This window comes from Pan troglodytes, chromosome 12 (assembly GCF_028858775.2).
Source record: "Pan troglodytes isolate AG18354 chromosome 12, NHGRI_mPanTro3-v2.0_pri, whole genome shotgun sequence".
In the NCBI taxonomy this organism is placed as follows: Eukaryota; Metazoa; Chordata; class Mammalia; order Primates; family Hominidae; genus Pan; species Pan troglodytes.
The window spans coordinates 17,993,789-18,013,866 of record NC_072410.2 but is presented as its reverse complement, the minus strand read 5'-3'; the positions used below and the strand labels follow the sequence as shown (position 1 = coordinate 18,013,866).

The window sequence follows — 20,078 nt, the reverse complement described above, 5'->3', positions numbered from 1 at the left end:
CACTCAGTCTCTTTTATTTTCTGCAGTTCCTCTGGCCTGTCTTGTTCCCTGCTCTTTCTAATTGGCTCTCATTTCCAGCTGCCAGCCCCTGCATTGCTTCTGACCTTGTCTATTTCCAGAGACCTTCCCAAAGTCACAAATCTCTTGACAAAAGGCTCCTTTCCCTTTCTGTATAGATGCCTCTCCCTATCCCTCCTCAAACAAATCTTACCCAAGCCATCACCCAGTACTCAGCTCATTTGTCAGTAGAGACCATTCTTCCTGACCCTTCCCCTACCAGGTCACACATTTGATCAATACATTTGTGTATTGCTTTGTAGATTTCAAACACATTCAAATAGATTACTTCAACAAATTCTTACAACAGCCCTATGAAACAGAAAGGGGTAAGTATATTGCCTCCCCAAATATATAGGTCTTAAAGGACATTAACTGACAATTTGCAAAGAAGACATTAAAATGACCAGACTTTTTAAAAACTCAGTTTCACTATTAGTGAAAGAAATACAAAGTATAAGAACACGGATATACTTTTTGCCTCTGAAATTATCAAATATTTAAAAGAATGATAATACTCACTGTTCGGCAAAGGAGGATAGTGGTGGTACACTAGATTTTTGCAAATAGGAGTGAAAATTGGTGGCACCTCTTGATTAATACCTTGCCAACACATATTAAATTAGAAAACCATGGAGCCAGGCAATTCCTCTTATAGAAATTTATCCCAAGGAAATAAACAAAGCTATGTAGAACATTTTAGCTACAAGTATATTTTAATATGCAACTGATTAAGTTGAAGTCCAGTGATGCAATGAAATGCTCTAAAAAATGTTTTAATGATAACGTGGAAGAATATATAATATGTAAAGTATTTTGATATAATGAATAAAAACATTATACAATGATACATACTGTCAAGAGTTCCATATATATATGACAGATATATATATATATATATATATATATATGGGTATCTATATTAAGCACTCCAAAACAGCAAGGACGGTTATCTCTAAGAGATGGTGTTACAGGTGATTTTTATTTTCTAAATTTTGTTCTTCTCTACTTTCTAAATTATTTTCAATAATCACGTATGCTTTTGTAAAAAGAAAAACAAGAAAATTGTAACATTAAAAAAATTATCCTTGTTTAAATGGAACCAGTTCTACATTTGGTTCTTTAATCCACTCACTCATTCATTCAACAAATATTTTTTTAACTCCTACTATACACAAAGCACTCTGCTAGATGAAAGGGATATAGTAATCAAAATTTAAAAAAAAATTTTACAAAAAGAACTGGTGTCTGCCCTGGAGAAGGGGTTCTTGGTAACTGGGAGAAAGCCAGTGGAGCTCATTAGACATTACTGTTCCCTAAATGCAAGAAATGGCCTCAGAGGACATCAGTGCATCCAGTCATGCTTGAGTGAGACTTGGCATTGGAACTGGACCTGAGAAAGTGGTTTCTGAGAGAGGGCTGGGAGTGGAAAATGGAGAGAATACATGAGAACGAGAATCACCCTCACTCTGAGTGCTCCCAGCTACTGGGTCTCCTGGCGGCTTGAGACAAATGGTTGGAGTGGCCTGGCAATGGCAGAAATGGTCCCATGGGTTGTATAACTTCAGATGTTAATCAGAAGGCCCAAAATGATTCCTATTTTAGATAAGTGACTAGCAAAAATTCAACAAAATTCTACTAAAGTGTCCCTCTGAGTCTGCATTTTGAATAAGCATTCAGCCTCCTACTGTTATTAGTTGGCACTCCCCTTTAACTGGTAGGATTGGAACCTCCCACACACGTCAATCAATTTTCCCAGCAAGGAAGCCACCCCCAGGAAGTGTGGCACTTGGCACAGTCTGCAAGAAGTCCTTACAGCCTCTAGGGTACCATTTTGTTACCCCATAGGATCGTTGTCATATTCCAAATTAACTCAAGTCATCTGCTTTGAGTTGTTTTTCCCATAAATGGTGAAAAATTTTGTTGATTCTTTCCCAAAAGGCCATTTGTGACCAGTGGCCATTTGGAGACCTGACTGGGGCTTGGAGGGGGACCACAATGAACGAAGCAGCCCTCTTGGGGACTGAACCCATGACCTCATTAGCACAAGGTTCTAATCAACAGAGCCACCAGGCACATACCTCATTTAAGACACTGAGGCAGTAATTTGCTAAATGTTAATTCTTAGATTAACTACAGATGAGTAGAGTTCCTAGGGGGAAAAAATGAGAGAGATTTGTTCATTCTTGAAAGGAAATTTAGGTCATCAGTTTTTGATCCCTTTGGTTAGTTTTATGGTATAGTTCCAGAATCCTAAGATGATGTCCATCAGGGTCTATGCCCCATGATTTTTTTTAAATCAATATCTTGGTCAGGAGACTTTCAAAGAAAATGCAAATCGTGTCACTTCTGCACTCTTAAAACACCACACGATGATTTTCGATGGATACCTCTACAGTTTCTATTTCTCATGCACAACACAGGTGGCAAAATAAAGAAATGAGATTCATATCTGAGTCAGAGATGGTCCTCCCAGAGCAGGAAGGGCTGGACCCCATTACCACCACCCCTCAAAATCCTAAGTCCTGTGGATGAAAGGTCCCCCTCCATGTGGAAGGGGAGCCCCAACCTCCAGACCTTTCTCAAGGCATGCAGGAACCCAACCCACTCGCCTTCTTACCTTATCCCCCAGGCAGTCCCTGAGGAGCCAGTTTTACAAACAGCAAATATGGTTTGGAACAAAGTTTTGACACTGACTTGGTATCTTGTGCTCATATTACGTTTGTATGAATATTCCACCGACTTTTCAACTCCAAAGAAAAGTTTCCGCTCCAAGGCTACATTCAACATTCAGACTATTTCAACTTCAGTTGCTCCCACCCCAACAGCGATCTTTGAAACTGATATGGCCCTGAAAGAAGCCAGAATAACTTTGTAAAAATGTTAATAATAATGGGCTAGGTTCCCAGTCTTTGTAATCTTGTGGAAGAACCTCTGTGAGAAAGCACCCTGGGAATTGAATTGAGTGTGTGCCCACACTAGCTTTTCCATGGAAAGCCTGCTTGAAATGCAGGGTTGTTTTGCAGGAGCATTTCTACCAAGTGGAGCAGAATGGGAATGTAGCCTTGCATTTGTCACCTTTCATCCCAGGAGCTTTAAGACCACAATGAAATACCCAGGCTGCTGCCTGTTGATGGAGAGGTCCCCTACATTTGGCGGCAAGACCCAGCCACACATGTCAGGAGTATACCATTCTGCCACTGCCGGTTAGGGTCCTGTGGGAAAGCTAGGTATCCTCTCTGAGCTGTCAATTTTCTCACCTGCAAAATGATGGTAATTGTAGTTACTACAAAATAGGGTTGCTGTCTCCACACAAAATAATGGACATGAAATCCTTTAGCTTATTGCCTGGAACATAGCACTTACAAAGCACTCATTAAAACTTAACTATTTCTGTTGCTACTTTCTGACTCCTGAGAAAAACATAGCCATCTCAGTGTAATGGGTTACATTCCAAATATCCCTTTCATTATAAATCCAAAATGAAAATTAAATAGGTACCACAAAGAATTTTCTAACCGTAAGCTGAACACAAGCAAGCTTTAATAGTATGCGCTGATAGGAGTAGCTAAGAGGGAGCAACCTAAAATGAAAATAGATAGCTAGCCCTCATTTCTAAATAATACCTCTAAAAATGTTTTCTTATGAAATGCATTGTAAAATGGCATAAGGAACTTTCCAAACTCGCATGACCAAAATATATGATCTTAAAATCACAATGCTCTACAACACAACAAATTTTTAGCCAACCTAGATTCGCAGGAATTTCAAATTCTGAATGGATTAAAAAAAAATCTCCACTAATTCAAATAATCAAACCAAGTACATTTTTGTCTAAAAATACAATCTGAGGCAACTCCATTTTATAACCAAGAAACACTCATAGCATTTAGTAAGCTACAATGTTGCAACTTCTATTCAAGTTGAAGTTGACAGTTAGGAGCTACATAAATAGAAACTAAACTTCTGAATAGTTACCTATCTTGTAGTTACGGGCTCAATTACTACTTCAATCTCCAGCGGGGACAGCTATTAGTTTGATAAAATGAATATTTTTAATTTCCTCTATGCATTTCCTCAAACCATGCCAATGCACTTATCTATGGCTCACTTAAAGAGTTTGGTTAAGCAGCCTCCACTTACTTAAAAGACAATGTTTGATTTTCCCGTGAAATGGAGAAATGGACGTGAGTGCTCGTTGTTTTAATGCACTGAGCCCTTAATCACTTCCAGTTCTGATTCATCAGAAAAGTTGTCCTCTTGAGGGTTTGGGGGGCTTTTTTGGTCACTAAATATTGTCTTTCATTTTGAGATATTTATTCCTTGCCAGAAAATGATACTGTATTTTCCCCTAATGATGAAGGATGAAAGATGGAGCAAATTCCATTTGGTGATTATTGAACCACAGAGAAGTAAACTGACTCAGAAAACAAATCCCCAAAAGAAAAATAAATGTATTATGTGAGGTAGGAGCATGGGATTCTTGGCAAATATTCAATTGGAGCCAGGATTGGTAATTTAATAGCATCCTTGTCTCATTAATATTTGAAGGGGGAAGGGTAAAGCTCTCGGGCTTTTAGCCATGAGCCAGAATCTCCCTATTCTTCACCTCTCCACCGCTACCCCTGCCTGCATGGATGTTAAAGATGCAAATGCCTGGGATGCCTTGCTAAGAGTTATTAAAAATGCACAGGCCATAAGCAGGGGTCCAAGATGCCATCGCTCCTCACATAAGCCAAAGGAAATAACACAACCTTAACTTCTGCAGCTCAATGGGCAACGCGAATAACCTACAAGCCTACTCTGAACACTATTCCCAGAGGCCTGGAGCATCAGACCCAAATCAGAGCAGACAGAGGAGTTCATGAAGTGACATCTCCCAAAGATGATTCTGCCAAATCATGCCAATTTGGTAAATGCGTCACTCTACTTTCAACTGGTCCTTCTAGCTTCCCCTTGCTGATTGGCAGAGTTTGGCAGGGAAAAAAAAAAAAAAAAAGCCCTTCCTTTGGAAATCCTGGCCACATCTGTGCACTACAAAGGGACACCCCCAAGTGGTATAGATAGGAAAGGGCTTAGAAGTCAGCACTGTAGTAACACACAGCCCCTTTCTAGGACTGCATGTTATGAAGTGTAGCATTTTTGAGCTTTGGTTCTCTTTCAAGTTAAAGGAGGAGAGAAGGATATTGAAAAACGAAAAAGACGCTGGGCGCGGTGGCTCACGCCTGTAATCCCTGCACTTTGGGAGGCTGAGGTGGGCGGATGATGAGGTCAAGAGTTCTAGAGCAGCCTGTCCAATATGGTGAAACCCTGTCTCTACTAAAAATACAAAAAAAAAAAAAATTAGCCGGGTGTGGTAGCACGAGCCTGTAGTCCCAGCTACTCGGGAGGCTGAGGCAGAAGAATCACTTGAACCTGGGAGGTGGAGGTTGCAGTGAGATGAGATCATGCCACTGCACTCCAGCCTGGGCAACAGAGCAAGACTCCGTCTCAAAAAAAAAAACAAAGATGAAAAAGACAAAGAAGGAGAAAGACAAGTTTAGTCCAAACCCAGTCCCCAAGACAGCTCCGAATTGCCAAATTTCTGCCATAAACCTTTTTAATTCTTGGATTATGAAATGTGTAGAAAAAACAAATTTAATTGCTAACAATCTTACCTAATTTTATGGTCTCCATGGGTGTCTGAAAAGAAACATTATATGGGTCACACAACTGTGTGATAGATGGTGGTATTAGTGGTGATGGTGATGGTGATGGTGGCAGTAGTGGGGGTAGCAGTGACAGTGGTGATATGCTGGTAGTGGTGGTGATTGTGGTGGTGGTGCTGGTGGTGGTGGTGATGGTGGTAATGGTGGTGGTGGTGATGGTGGTGGTGGTGATTGATGGTGGTGATGGTGGTGGTGGTGGTGGTGGTAGTGATGGTGGTGATGGTGGTGGTGGTGGTGGTGGTGATGGTGGTGGTGATGGTGGTGATGGTGGTGGTGGTGATGGTGGTGGTGATGGTGGTGGTGGTGATGGTGGTGGTGATGGTGGTGGTGATGATGGTGGTGGTGGTGATGGTGGTGGTGGTGGTGGTGGTGATGGTGGTGACAGTGGTAGTGGTGGTGGTGGTGGTGACAGTGGTGGTGGTGGTGACGGTGGTGATGGTGGTGGTGGTGGTGATGGTGGTGGTGCTGGTGGTGGTGGTGCTGGTGGTGGTGGTGGTGGTGATGGTGCTGGTGGTGGTGATGGTGGTGATGGTGGTGGTGGTGATGGGGTGGTGATGGTGGTGATGGGGTGGTGATGGTGGTGGTGGTGATGGTGGTGCTGGTGATGGTGGTGGTGATGATGGTGGTGGTGATGGTGGTGGTGATGATGGTGATGGTGGTGATGGTGGTGGTGACAGTGGTGGTGACAGTGATGATGATAGTGGTGATAATGGTAGTGGTGATGATGGTGGTGGTGGGGATAATGGTGATGGTCATGATCGTGACAGTGGTGGCAACGGTGGTGGTGGTGAAGGTGGCGGTGATGGTGGTGGTGGTGATGGTGGTGGTGGTGGTGATGGTGGTGGTGACAGTGATGATGACAGTGATAACGGTGGTGGGGATAATGGTGGTAATGGCAGTCATGGTGGTGATGGTCATGATGGTGACAGTGGTGGCGATGGTGGTGATGGTGGTGGTGGTGACGGTGGTGGTGGTGATCATGGTGGTGACACTGACAATGATGGTGGTGGCAATGGTAGTGGTGATGTTGGTGGTGGTGATGGGGATAATGGTGGTGATGGCAGTCATGGTGGTGATGGTTGTGATGGTGACAGTGGTGGTGATGGTGAAGGTGATGATGATGTTGATGGTGGTGGTGATGTTGGTAATGATGGTGATGGTAATGGCGATTGCACTCAAATCCCAAAATATGAATTAAAGACTTTAACTGGTATGTTAGATACTTGAGAAATCTACTATACCTGTCTTCTCTAAGTCTTAATTCCTATCCCTCAAATGTTGATTAATCTGATTACAATGATATTGTTCTTTGATTAAAACCTGAAAGCACATTTGAAAGAAAGTAAAAGAAGTGAAGTTAAAGCAACTGCTTGAGGGATGGATGTATTTCTCTCCATGGGTGAGTTTTTAATTCTTTATTATTATTTTCATCACAGTCCTTGTCACAGAAAGGATTTCAAAGTATCAATAGTCCTTTAGGCTGCTGTATTATAAAATTCCAAGGATATAGGAATTTCAATTCATGGAGACTATTGTGAATTTAGATGACAACACTTTTTCCTACCAATGTAGAAATGTCTGGGGCAGAAAAATTCACACTTGCAGCACTAATTATTATAAACACAGAGAAACCCCTTCCCTGTGCAGTTATGTCTAACAGATGATGGGACATAGGACAGCTTCCCAACTGCTTTGCATTAGGCATGGTCAAGTGACTTTCTTTGGCCAATAAAATGTGAGTAGAAGGGACAGGTGTCACTGCTGGACAGAGGCTTTAGGAGCCAGGGTGTGCCTCACCATGTTGCCTTCCTCCTGTTATGATGAATGTGGAAGCAGGTGGAGAGGGGACCTCTATCACCCTAGGTTTCTAAGTGTCTATGACAGGCAAACCCCCTCCCAACCCATAACGGACATGCAGTGAGAGCAAAAAATAAACTCCTGTTGTTTTAAGCCACTGCGATTTGGGTGGTTCTTTTCTACCACATCATAACCTACCCTATCCTAATAGATAGAGATAGCAAACAGCCAAAACAAGGAAGTTTGAAGTCAACTGTGGTCACACTGGGGAAAAAGGAATCTACATATCTCCCCTAGTAAACCAAACCCTCAAGGCTTCTTGTTACCCAATCACAAATTCCAAGACATTTAATCGTTCTGCAGTGAAGGTCAATTCTGGACAAAAAGTGCCTAGGAAAAAGGTATTCCATGACCTGCAAGGAACTGAAAGTCACTCACCCACACAAGCTCTGCAATGATTTGGAGATCTCTTTTGGCCAAGTTCTATTTCAGACAATAAACCACCTTCTTACCATTATCCAGGCAGACAGCACAGATCTCCTTATCATTTTCAGAACTGTTCATTTCAAAGCTGCACTGCTGAAAGTATTAGCCTCCTTAAAGAACTCTACTTTTAAGAAAACCAAATCTCATAAAAGTTAGTATATTTCCACATTCAAAGTGGGGCAGCAAATGTGAAAAGCCCATCTGTGCCCACCCTCCCCTCCACCCCACAAACTCTACCACCACCCAGAGCTGTAGCTGGGCATGAAAAATCTAACACATGCAAAGTACAGAGGCTCTTTGAAAATTTGGCCCAGTGTGTCTTATATGTGAGTTGCAGCCTTACAGAGTCTTGCCAAAAACAACAAAGAGGAAAGAAAAGGAAAGGTTTTCTTTTCTCCGGACTTGGGAATGAAACATAAAACTCCTCTTTTCTGCAAGGCTGAATGGCTCCAATTTTCCACACTCAGGATGAGCTCTTACTGGCCATTACCTTCATAATATCCCAGTGGCTTTTTAGTGGGCATTTCTGTCCTCCCAAATGACTGGCGTGGCAGCAGTGGCCCAAAGAGATGCCCCAGCTCCCTACTGAGAAGCTGTGGCCCTCACACATCCTCAGGGTTCTTGTGAAGATAAAATGAAATGGATGATATGAGTGTGCTTTAAGTGTTACGTTCATGGTATTATTTCTACCATTCCTTGCTTCTGCTGCATCTACTGCGTCTACTGGGTCTAACTTGTACAGTTTTAGCTTTTCTGGGGTCTCTACCCAGGTAAGAACATAGAAGATTAACAGTCACTGGCTCTAAGTGCAAAATTCCGCAAAACCCTATGAGGTGAGCACTAGTGAGTCCAGGAATGCAGAGAGGTGCAGAGAATTAAGTGGTTTACCCAGGGTGACACAAACAGTGGTAAGTGGAGAGCCCCTGTTTGATCACTGTCTGAGTGCCCAGAGACACACACGATGCCAACACACACGATGCCAACCTCCCATCTAAGCAGTCTTACTGCTCCCAGACATGTGTGTTCCAAAAAGAATGGCTGTGAAGGTGCCACCTATTTGGTTGCTGAGAATGTACTAAGCTCCCAGGTTCAGTTGGTGAGGCAGGACTCTCAAGCTAGATTTTCTTAGATGTGACCAAATCCTACCTTACAAAGAAAGAGCAAAATAAGCAAGTGAGGAAGAACAGATGACCTCTGCTTAGGAAGACAAGGCAAGACTGAGCAACTGTGGAAGAGAAATTCAGGATCAACTCCAATTAGTAAAATAATGAAAACTGTATAAAAAAAAAAGTGTTGTTCATCAACATTGGTTCGAAATTTCCAGTAGCTTCCTATAGAAATCTCTATAGGAAGAGCACAAAGTACGATAGTCACAGAAGCAAAGAGAACAGGGAGACACTAGGGCGACATGGACAAAGGACAATCAGTAGAAACTTACGAAATAGGGAGAAGGGGACTGGGAGCGGTGGCTCACACCTGTAATCCTAGCACTTTGGGAGGCCGAGGAGGGCGGATCACAAGGTCAGGAGTTCGAGATCAGCCTGGCCAACATGGTGAAACCCTGTCTCTACTAAAAATAATTAATTAATTTTAAAAAATTAGCTGGGCATGGGGCATGTGCCTTTAATCCCAGCTACTCTGCAGGCTAAGGCAGGAGAATTGCTTGAACCTGGGAAGTGGAGGTTTCAGTGAGCCAAGATCGTGCCACTGCACTCCAGCCTGGGTGACAGAGCAAGACTCCGACTCGAAAAAAATAAAGAAAGAAAGAAATATGGAGAAGGAAAGTAGATGTGACGTCGAGAAGAAATTCCAGCAGTATCACTGGAAGGAAAGGAATCAAAGAGTGAAGCAAAGAAGAAAAAGCATGGAAATGGGAGATTAGTTTTAAATGCGAAGAGGAAAAAAGGACAAAAGGGAAGAAAATCCAAGGAGCAAAAAGCAATAAACCAAAACTGAGAGACTGGAAGGAGGCAACATTATTTCTGCAAAAAGTAAATAAATACTATCTCCTTAGAAAACAAGTTGAAATTGGCATCAGAGGCACCAGAAGAACCATCAAGGACCAGCTCATCTGACTCAGGTTACGAACGCTGATAAATTTATGAGCTACTTAAAAAAGTGTAACCAAAATAAAAGAAAGGAAAGCCTTTCATTATTCAAAACACATGTAGGTTTCTAAAACATATTTTTGTTGTAAGCCTCCAGATTTTTACTGAAGTCTTTTTCTCCATTTATTTTCCTACTTTATATTCCAAAAAAAGTTACATATTCATCTCAAATAATTACAAAAGATGTTCTGTGACATCTTTGCAAATGGCCTCACAAGAAATTCTTCATTTCGGGGGCTACGTCCATATTCCTTTACAGCAATCTTTGATTTTGATCTATCTACTCGAACGATCCAATTCATTTTTTTAAAATTTAGAACTACTTAATTCGTTTACTGAGTTAACTGGTTCACCAACTTAACTGGAATTTATAGCTGAATATATCATTCATTTCAGTCCAAATGGGCCAGCCATTTAAGCATACAGACACATAATGTGCTTTCTTCAATATTAATTAATTTGCACTGCTTCCTCACAGCAGATTATTGGCAAAATGGCTTTTCTTAAGATCTGGATCTACAATATGAACATTCATTATTGCACTCACCAACCCATAAATTCCCAAAGTTAGAGGGATAATTTTGTAGCTCATGTATTTTCTTATGGAGAATTATACCTTTAAGAGAACATTTCCTGAACTCCTTCAGTAATTATTTCCATCAGCAAAATCTTCCTATTGATAATATGATGAAAACAGGAAATTTGAGACAGTGTATAGTACCCTTAGAACAACTAGTGAAAAAAAAGGAATTCTTCCTACAATGTAACATAACATTTTCCAGCCCCAAACAAAAATGCAGTTTACTGAAACTGTATTGGCTCATTTTTGTAATGTTGTGGGTCATATTTTCTAAATAGCATCTGTAGAAGAATCATTTAGAGTTCTAATCTCAGAGATTTTGCTAGAGAGGAGTAAGGTGACAGAACATTTAATTTTTTTTTCATTCAGATCGGATGTTTCATATTTACTTCATATGTAGCAAAACTGCCCTGGAATTCACATAAATAATGAATTAATGAAATAACTCTCAAAGTTCATGAGACATAAGAAAGTATTCTCTGGGCATATCCCAGAGTAGAAATCTGAGTTTATGGCTCTGAATTCTCACCTATGCAAATACATAACCTCTCCAAAGTAAAGTTCCATCCCCAGTTCTGAATCATAATATTCAACCAAAAAAAAAATCACAATACACAAATGGTATTTCCAAATTAAAATAATTTAGCTGTGGCCGGGCACGGTGGCTCACACCTGTAATCCCAGCACTTTGGGAGGCTGAGGCGGGTGGATCACGAGGTCAGGAGATCGAGACCATACTGGCTAACACGGTGAAACATCGTCTCTACTAAAAATACAAAAAAAATTAGCCAAGCGTGGTGGCGGGTGCCTGTAGTCCCAGCTACTCGGGAGGCTGAGGCAGGAGAATGGCGTGAACCCAGGAGGCGGAGCTTGCAGGGAGCTGAGATCACGCCACTGCACTCCAGCCTGGGCGACAGAGCAAGACTCTGTCTCAAAAGATAAATAAATAAACAAAAGAAAACAAAATAAAATAAAATAAAATAAAATAATTTAGTGCAGCAGGGAATACCAGGGCCTTAGCAAAGGGACTTGGAAAATTTGAATAAGGTGCGTGGCAAAAGAGTGTGTCTGAGATCTTCTTTTGTTTGTTTATTTCTATATCACCTTCCATTTCATGGGATGTCTTATGATCTCCAGCTGTGGCACAGCAACACTGAGTCACTGTGAAAGTAACAATAGTTTTGACTTATAAAGCAGTTTTTTCTAAGGAGCTTTTGATAAACTTATTTCTTCTCCCAAAGTCTTTATGCTGCTGAAGTCAAATGGTATTACCCTCGTTATATATGCATGTGGATAAAGAGATATATTGTTGACTGACGGGGTCATGGTTAAACCTAAGCCAGCTAACATTATTGATGGCATGCCATTCCACTTTATTATGGATGCTTTATCAATGATATGCTCAAAAAGCTTCCCAACCAAAGAACATTCCTAGGTAGAAAGCCGGAGTGTAGTTTACCCAACAACAGATGAGGTGCACACGTGTTGACTGCCAAACAGGAGAAACTCTGCTGGGGTGGCTGGAGAGAAACAAAGAGGAACAGGACCTAGAGCTCTCACGGGACAGGTCATTTCACATCTCTCCTAATGGAGACAAAATGGCATCAAAAGTCAGCATTCTTTTATTGTCTCTCCTACCAAAGATGAAAACACAGTATCATTAGCCAAATTTACTCTGAACTTCCACCTCCTCAGGTTGAGTCAATGTATCTTTCCATCAAGGTCAATAATGTAAGAGGCAGACTGGTAACTGAATTGCTTAAGGAAAAATTCAGGGCAGGATGTATTTCTGGTTTTGACAAGGCTTTGGATCATTAGAAATACGGTCCTTTAGGGAAAAGAGGGTACATACTGGCTAGGCACGGTGGCTCACGCCTGTAATCCCAGCACTTTGGGAGGCCGAGGCGGGTGGATCACAAGGTCAAGAGATTGAGGCCATCCTGGCTAACATGGTGAAACCCTGTCTCTACTAAAAATACAAAAATTAGCTGCACGTGCAGGCGTTCTCCTGCAGTCCCGGGAGGCTGAGGCAAGAGAATCCCTTGAACCTGGGAGGCGTAGGTTGCAGTCAGCTGAGATCGTGCCACTGCACTCCAGCCTGGTGACAGAGACAGACTTCATCTCAAAAAAAAAAGAAAAGAAAATAAAAGAAATAAAAAGAAAAAGGTACATATAAGCTCTGGGGTTTTTTTGTTTTGTTTTTTTTTGTGACAGTCTCACTCTGTCACCCAGTCTGGAGTACACTGGCACAATCTCATCTCACTGCAACCTCCACCTCCCAGGTTCAAGTGATTCTCCTGATTCAGCCTCCTGAGTAGCTGGGACTACAGGCACGTGCCACCACACCCAGCTAATTTTTGTATTTTTAGTAGAGATCGGGTTTCACTATGTTGGCCAGGCTGGTCTCGAACTCCTGACCTCAGGTGATCCACTCGCCTTGGCCTCCCAAAGTGCTGGGATTACAGGCATGAGCCACCACACCCAGCCTCATATTAGCTCTTTATTCTGTTTCCTTCCTCACTGAAATTTGGTTTGTGATATTCCAATCCTTAGTCATATTTTTTATCATTGCAATTGGTCATGAAGTTTTGTCGTGTTAGAAATATGAATTGGTAATAAATAAATAGATTAATAATGTTAAAACTCAGCATCCCCAGGCTCCCAAGGTTCATCAGTATAAATTATAAAATATGTGATTTAAGTTGGACTTCATAGAAAGTTCACGACTGCAAACATCTTAGCCCTACGGGACCCTTTCAGACCTTTCTTTCTGAAAAATAGTCTCTCTGGGGGTTTGAACTCAAAACGGTACCACCCCTTGTTATACTGAAAGAGTTTTGATAAATCTGCAATATAATTAGATATCTGGGGAAAGGGAAAAGGACAGAAAGGTGGGGTGGGAGCCTGCCTCTGAAGTCAGAATCGAGTTTGTAGCATGCATGTGAAGTTAGTCCACACGTACAACTACCACACAGACATGAAGGATTGAAAGGGTGAGAATCTTTTCAATTAATATCTCTTAAGTTAAGAATTTGTGCACAATAGATCCTATCAGCATTGGAGGTTGGGTCTATATGGCACCCTAATAACTAAGGTGAAAAACTTAGAAAGCCTTCCAGATGTTGGAGCGACATCATGTCAAACATATGACAATGTAGAAGTATCTCATAGCCTGAGGCCTGCAGGGCCCACCAGAACAATATTCTACTTGTTAAAGGTGGATGCCTCCTGGCTGGCCACATTACCAAAGCCTGTTGAGGTGCTGACACTCCCAGTAGGATAACTGGAGATTCCCTGGCCACCTTTGCTATTCTTCATTTGCCCCTCTGAGGAATTCTCTCTAACCTCTGGGGTTGAAATATCAAGCTGAACCTTTTGGAATGTTCGTAAGCCTGGCATCTGTGCTCAGCAGTAGAGCCTCTGAATTCAAAACAGGACTGTTTCCTGGCTCAGAACTCCAGCTCCAAATTCCTCAGGCTCAGAACTGATGGGAAAACAGATCTTCAGCATTCTTCTGATTTAGAAATCATTCAGATAAGAAATTGACAGATAAGAAATTGACAAGGAGGTACAAAATCCTTAATTTACATAGCTGTCTCTTTTTTTCTTCTCCATGGTAAAGAACAGAGCATCCTTAACCTTGATTTTCTCACTTCTCTCAGTTTAAAGCACAGCCCATAACATTAATTAAAGTGTGTGTGAGCTGGAGGGTAGAAGTTATATTTCATATGCCGTACCACATGGCATTCTAGAAGAGCTGTATGATTTTTAGGTGTGCTTTTTTTCCCAACTTGATACCTACGTAGTCCTACAACTATTCGGCATAACATCTCCCATACTCCACCGAGGACCTCCACAGTAACAATTTTAAAATAAATGCAGTCCCAAAGAACAAATGCTGAGGGCACTGGTGGGTTAAGGATTTAGGTAGATGAAGGTAAATTTCTGACTCAGAGCTCCAGAATACTAAAGCTGGGAATCACACTGAGATGGTCAGTTTTTAATACTGGTAATCCACTGAAGTTTAGAGATGAGGCTTACAGAAGGTAGGTGGCTTATGTACTTCAGGGTGAAACAACACATCAGGAGTAACCCCAGGTATTTCTTATAACTCCAAGTTTTAGGGCCATAAACCACTTTGAGATACTGATGTAAGTTAGATATTTTCCAGGAAAAAAAAAGTCATATACACATATACATACAATGCTAGCATATAAACTCAGGGGGCTCATAGAACCCCTTAAACACCTTTGGATGTTTAAGGAGTCTCTGATCTCCAGGTTAAGAACTCTTGCACCTGAATAAGCAGCTTTTCTAAATATGAAGTGCTACTTTTAATCCCTTTGAAAACTTACCACCTTTAGCATATAAACTTAGATTTAATGAAGTAATCTATAAAATTCAAAGGAAAAGCAATTCCCACAACTCAAATAGATGATTTAATCCCTAATCAATATTTCCATATTTTTAACGTGTCAAGGAAAAAAATGTGCAAGAGAAATTTAAACCTACGTGTATTTTATCACCAATTTCACATATGGACATGGAATATCTTTTCTCCTAATATGGAGATGGCTCAGCAGTATTTAAATGATTCCTTATTCCAAGTCATATAAATATGCACCAGATGTATCTTTTGTAAATGTTATGTTTTTCAACTTCTCAGCATTTGCAAGTAGTTGAAAGCTATGTCAAGCATGCTTTAATGGGGCATAAAAGTGTATTGTATTCAAAGAGATGGCACAGCTCTGTAATAGGTGAAAATACAAATGTTGTCAATGGATACATTTTCATTTTATTGATTTACACTGCATAATGGAATGCCCTGTATTCTTCTTTACATGCAAGTTCTATAACAATTGAAATATAACTAGATATAAAAAATCATGCTTACATTAATAGATTCTCTAGATGACAGAAAATTCAAAACAGAATTTTATGACCAGAAGGCAACTTAAAGATCAACTAAATCCCACACCCTTATTTTATAGATGAGAAAACTGAAACCAAGAGGGTTATGGGAGGTCACCAAGTCACTAGGCTGGTTGTGGCAGAGGACACATGAATTTTTATACCCCTAAATATAAGGAACCTTTCTGAGATCTTCATATTATCTGCCTCTTGACTACCTAAACAAAAAATAGAGGAGGCAGTAAAACATATATCATTTATTGATTTCCTGGGATTTACTGGAAAGAAGCAGAACATGACCTATATTTTGCAAAGTATCAAAGTAAGTACAGAAAGTAAAATGCCAATTGCTAGCATTAAAGGTTGTCAAAGAATATCATAAAGCCCTTTCTCCAATGTAAAATTCCAACAGACTACAAGATTGGCTTTTTTATTGTGAATACAAAAGATGTAGCAAATTCCCCTATGAACATTTTTCTTTGGGGTTAAAGATATCAAAGATGTTTAGAAAATATTTTCAAGTAACATGTAATTGATAGTCCACCTTGAAAACAGTGTCTTTTTTCTTTTTTTAGATAGAAGTTAACATAGATTAATCGCTTATTGTTAAGCTTTTTTAAATTTTTTTCTTCTTCTTTTTTTTTTTTTTGGAGTAAACAACACTTGATCTCATGTCATTTTCTGTGGCTTTGGAACATCTCTAAGCACTTAGGCCCTTACGGACATACAGTAATGGATGCTCACTTTACGCTGGCTCCCTTTTCCCAATTTCATTTCTTACCGACATGCATTTTTATAAACTGCCTCACATTCTTCCTTGGAATGAGGCAGAATATTAATTAATTAATTAGGTGAAAGTCATTTTCTAAAAGCCAAGTAACTTTTTCACTTCAACCTTTACGAATAACACTTTGCCCTTTGGGGTCCGGCGGCAGCAATGAAGATTTCATTTAAAATAAAATCATTATTGAAGTTTTTTCAAACTTTATGTCACTGTTGCCATGAGTCGAGTACCCGAGTCTCAGAGTTCCCTAGCTGATTATATGTCCTCCTAGGCCCAAAGGAAAAGCACAAATTTTTTCTCTTGCCAAGAACCAGCGTTCACATGTTCTGCTTGCTTTCTGGTCAACATGCAGAGCAGCAGTCACCAGAGTCCCAGATCTCCCTCAAGGGGCAGGGCCTGGCTCAGAGTCCGGCCTCCCTGATTGATGCTTGGTGTGCCTGAAACAGCTTCATTGTTTCTCCAACAATGCCAACGCCAATGAGAACGTTTGGATGGTGGCCCTGCCTGTGTTCAGTGAGGCGTCCACACGGTCCCCTTCTAAGGTGTGCGTGAGCTGAACACAGTGACGAGCAAAAAACCAAACCAGCCTTCTGGGCTTTTCCCCCAGCACTGACTGGGTGTCCCTCACAGCCTTGAAACAGGGATAAGTTCCCGAGTCAACAGTCAACGTCGTGGTTAAAACATTGCTTCCGATTAATAGCTGTTTTCTTCCCCAGGGTGTTCATATACAGAGAAACAGACATACTCCTATACGTATATTTAGCACGAGAGAGTTTAAAGATACACACACATGCACGTTCTGAGTCCCCTCTCATAACACACCGTGCTTCATTGTAAATGGAGCATCCAAACCAAATTGTAATCATCATTTCACGTTACTATGTCCAGCCTTATTCTGTTCTCATCCTCACGAAGGGCTGGGAGATGTGGCAAAGAGTGCAGTCATGGGATGTGAAGAGGCCTCAGGAGCCTTGGCCATCTTTGTTTTCACCGGAGACAGGGTTGGGGAGAGGGCGGGGGATGCATTCACCAAATGTCACAGAACTGCTCTGCAAGCTAGCCCGGACTAGGCCCTAAAGGGGCAATGTTTGGGGGATTCCCAGTAAGGTAGAAAGCAGCAGGTCCAGAGTTTAAGAGACAAGACTCAAGTTCAAAACCTGGTGCCACCATCATGTGACCTTGGGCAGGTGACTCAGCCCCACAGGCCTCAGCGGGCTCATCAACCTAGATAGAAATGATCCTTCAGAGGGCTTTCAGGAGCTTAAATAGGGTAATATAAAACCTGAGGGGCATGTTTGAAGACCTGGTACGTGGTAAGTCTTTAGTACAATTTTATCATTATTATTACTTTTGCCATCATCATTGTTGTTATGGAAATTCTCCTTTGAGTTATTATGCTTGGAAATCAGAAAAGATTTGCTTAGAAGAACTCACTTTTTCTCTTCTCCCTACGCTCACAGAGTGAGCACATGCTGCTGAATTCAGGTGGGCAATTCCCCCTCCATCCCATTTAGGGAAGTTCAAAATGGAAAATAGGAGAGAGTGCCCAGGGCCCAAGCTCTAACCCATTTGGAGTCCAGCCACCCGGGCCCCTCCATGGGTTTGGCGCCCTGCTGACAAATCTAGGCAGGGTGTGGGGGAGGTGGGGGGAATCGACAACATTTTCACAGGGAGCTGAGAGAAAATCTCCTGTGAAAATGCTCCCTCTGGTTCCCCTCCTGGTTTATTGTGAAGATAGTGGAATCACTTATGTTTCAGTTCCTGCTAAAGTAATGATAAAGAGTTTTCTGGTGGGGAAAGGGGTAGATTCAGTCCAATCTCATTCCTCTCCAGGGGGTAGCTTCGCATTCCACCCCATTCTCCACAAAGAACACACCTATGCTGAAACTGATGGCCAGTGACCATGGTTAGTAATGCAGTTGTTTCTTTGAAATATCACCACCAACCCCACCAACTCAGTCCTTGTCTTCGCTAAGTTTTTCCAATGCCTGAAACCCGTTCCTTGCTTTCTCAACCCCCGTTGTACAAAACTGTAACATCCTTAAAGCATAAGGCTTGGCTCAGGAAATTTAAAAATAGAAAATAAATTTATCTTCAATGGTTAATGCACCTATCCCTTAAGAAAACAGACACAAAACTTTTTTTTTTTCTCCTCTCCACAAAAACCAATTTGGCTGTTACCCAATGCCATTGACCTTCCTAAGACAGCAAGCTAAAATCAGTTCATTGGCACACTGGCCCTGCGCCCAGAGTGCAAGCAAATGTGCTACCAGGGGCCTGTGTGGAGCTCTCTCTGAGTAAGGAACTTTCCTTAACTTGCACAGCGGCTTCCCCCCTCCCACATAAGGAGCTGGAGCTGGGCCTGGTGGGCTGGTTATGTTTAATGTGCTTAACCGAGGAGGGAGCTCTGTAGGGACTGGGAAAAGGGAAAAGGATGGAGACCTGGTCACACCCAAGCTCTCTGAAGGGGTTTTCATGTAGCTGCAACTTATTTCTCCTTGTCCACTGATGTTACTACAAAAGTGTCCCATCACACCGGGTCTAAGAGCCTCACAAGTGGGACCTTTGCTTCTGAATAACGCATGGTTGTTCATGTGCCCAATTCACCAAAGTCAGTATTGGAAAAGAGCATTATTTTCAAGATGCTTTTATATTTATAATAAAGGGTATTTCTTAAGATCATATCACAACTGTTTTGGATGTCTTGTGTTTTTTTGTCTTGTTTTTTTTTTTTTTTTTTTCTTTAAAGACTCTGAGTTTTGAGCTAAGGGCAGTTAATAGTAGCCAGTCCTGATTGGCCAACATCTGTTTCTTTAGAGGAACCTTACTTGCCAAGTGGCTGGACAGCAATACTCATTTGGTATTCATGGGAAGTACTTGCCGAACAATAATGACAATAATTGCCTCTGATTCTTGTGTTTACAACACTGCCAAAGTATCATTAGGGCCTTATTTATAGATAATAATGCTTATTAATCACAAGTATTTGAATTTTGGAATGTATTAGATTAATATTCTTTTGTACCTCAGTTCTGTACTAATGCTGTGAAAAGACATTTACTGAATGCAACTCATTGGGAATGCTTATTTTGAGCTGCAAAATAATGTGTGTAATTTGCAGGTGAAAGATAAAGAAATTACATGGCTACCTCTCAACAGCCGCCATCAAGATCAACGGCCAACATGGAGAATTAGACCCTACCTCTAAAACGAGAAAGGAAAAAAGCAAAATAAATATCCCTATAGGTTTTTTTTTTTTTAGAAAATCTTGTAAATACTTATGCCAAGAGAAATTCCTGATAATAAGTCTATTATTCTGTTTTGCCTTAAATCTTCCATGGATGGCATCGCTTTATTGAAAAGGGTCTGGGGTGAAGAATAATTAGTGATTCTGGAACAATTTCACACTGTATAAGTTTTTTAAGGCTCAATGAAAAAAAAATGGTACAGGATGACTAATAGTCGTAACCAGCAAAATACAATCTTAGGCCTAAATGCCTAGTTGTTTAACATTCTTTATTCACTTATTCACTAATATCTTTGTATATGTTTAATTTCTGTACAAACATTAAAGCTATTACGTAATTTTCTATTTTTATGTGCATCTAGAAATAGGAATCATTAAAAAATTCAAATAATTAGCACAC

At 41.0% G+C, this 20,078-nt stretch overlaps 1 protein-coding gene across 9 annotated transcripts in view; it reads right to left on the bottom strand.

Moving 5' to 3' along the window:
• The window catches only part of LOC100613000 (uncharacterized), a 46,420-nt gene that overhangs the window by 10,958 nt on the left and 15,384 nt on the right, over nucleotides 1–20,078 (bottom strand). The gene's annotated exons all lie outside the window — the stretch shown is intronic.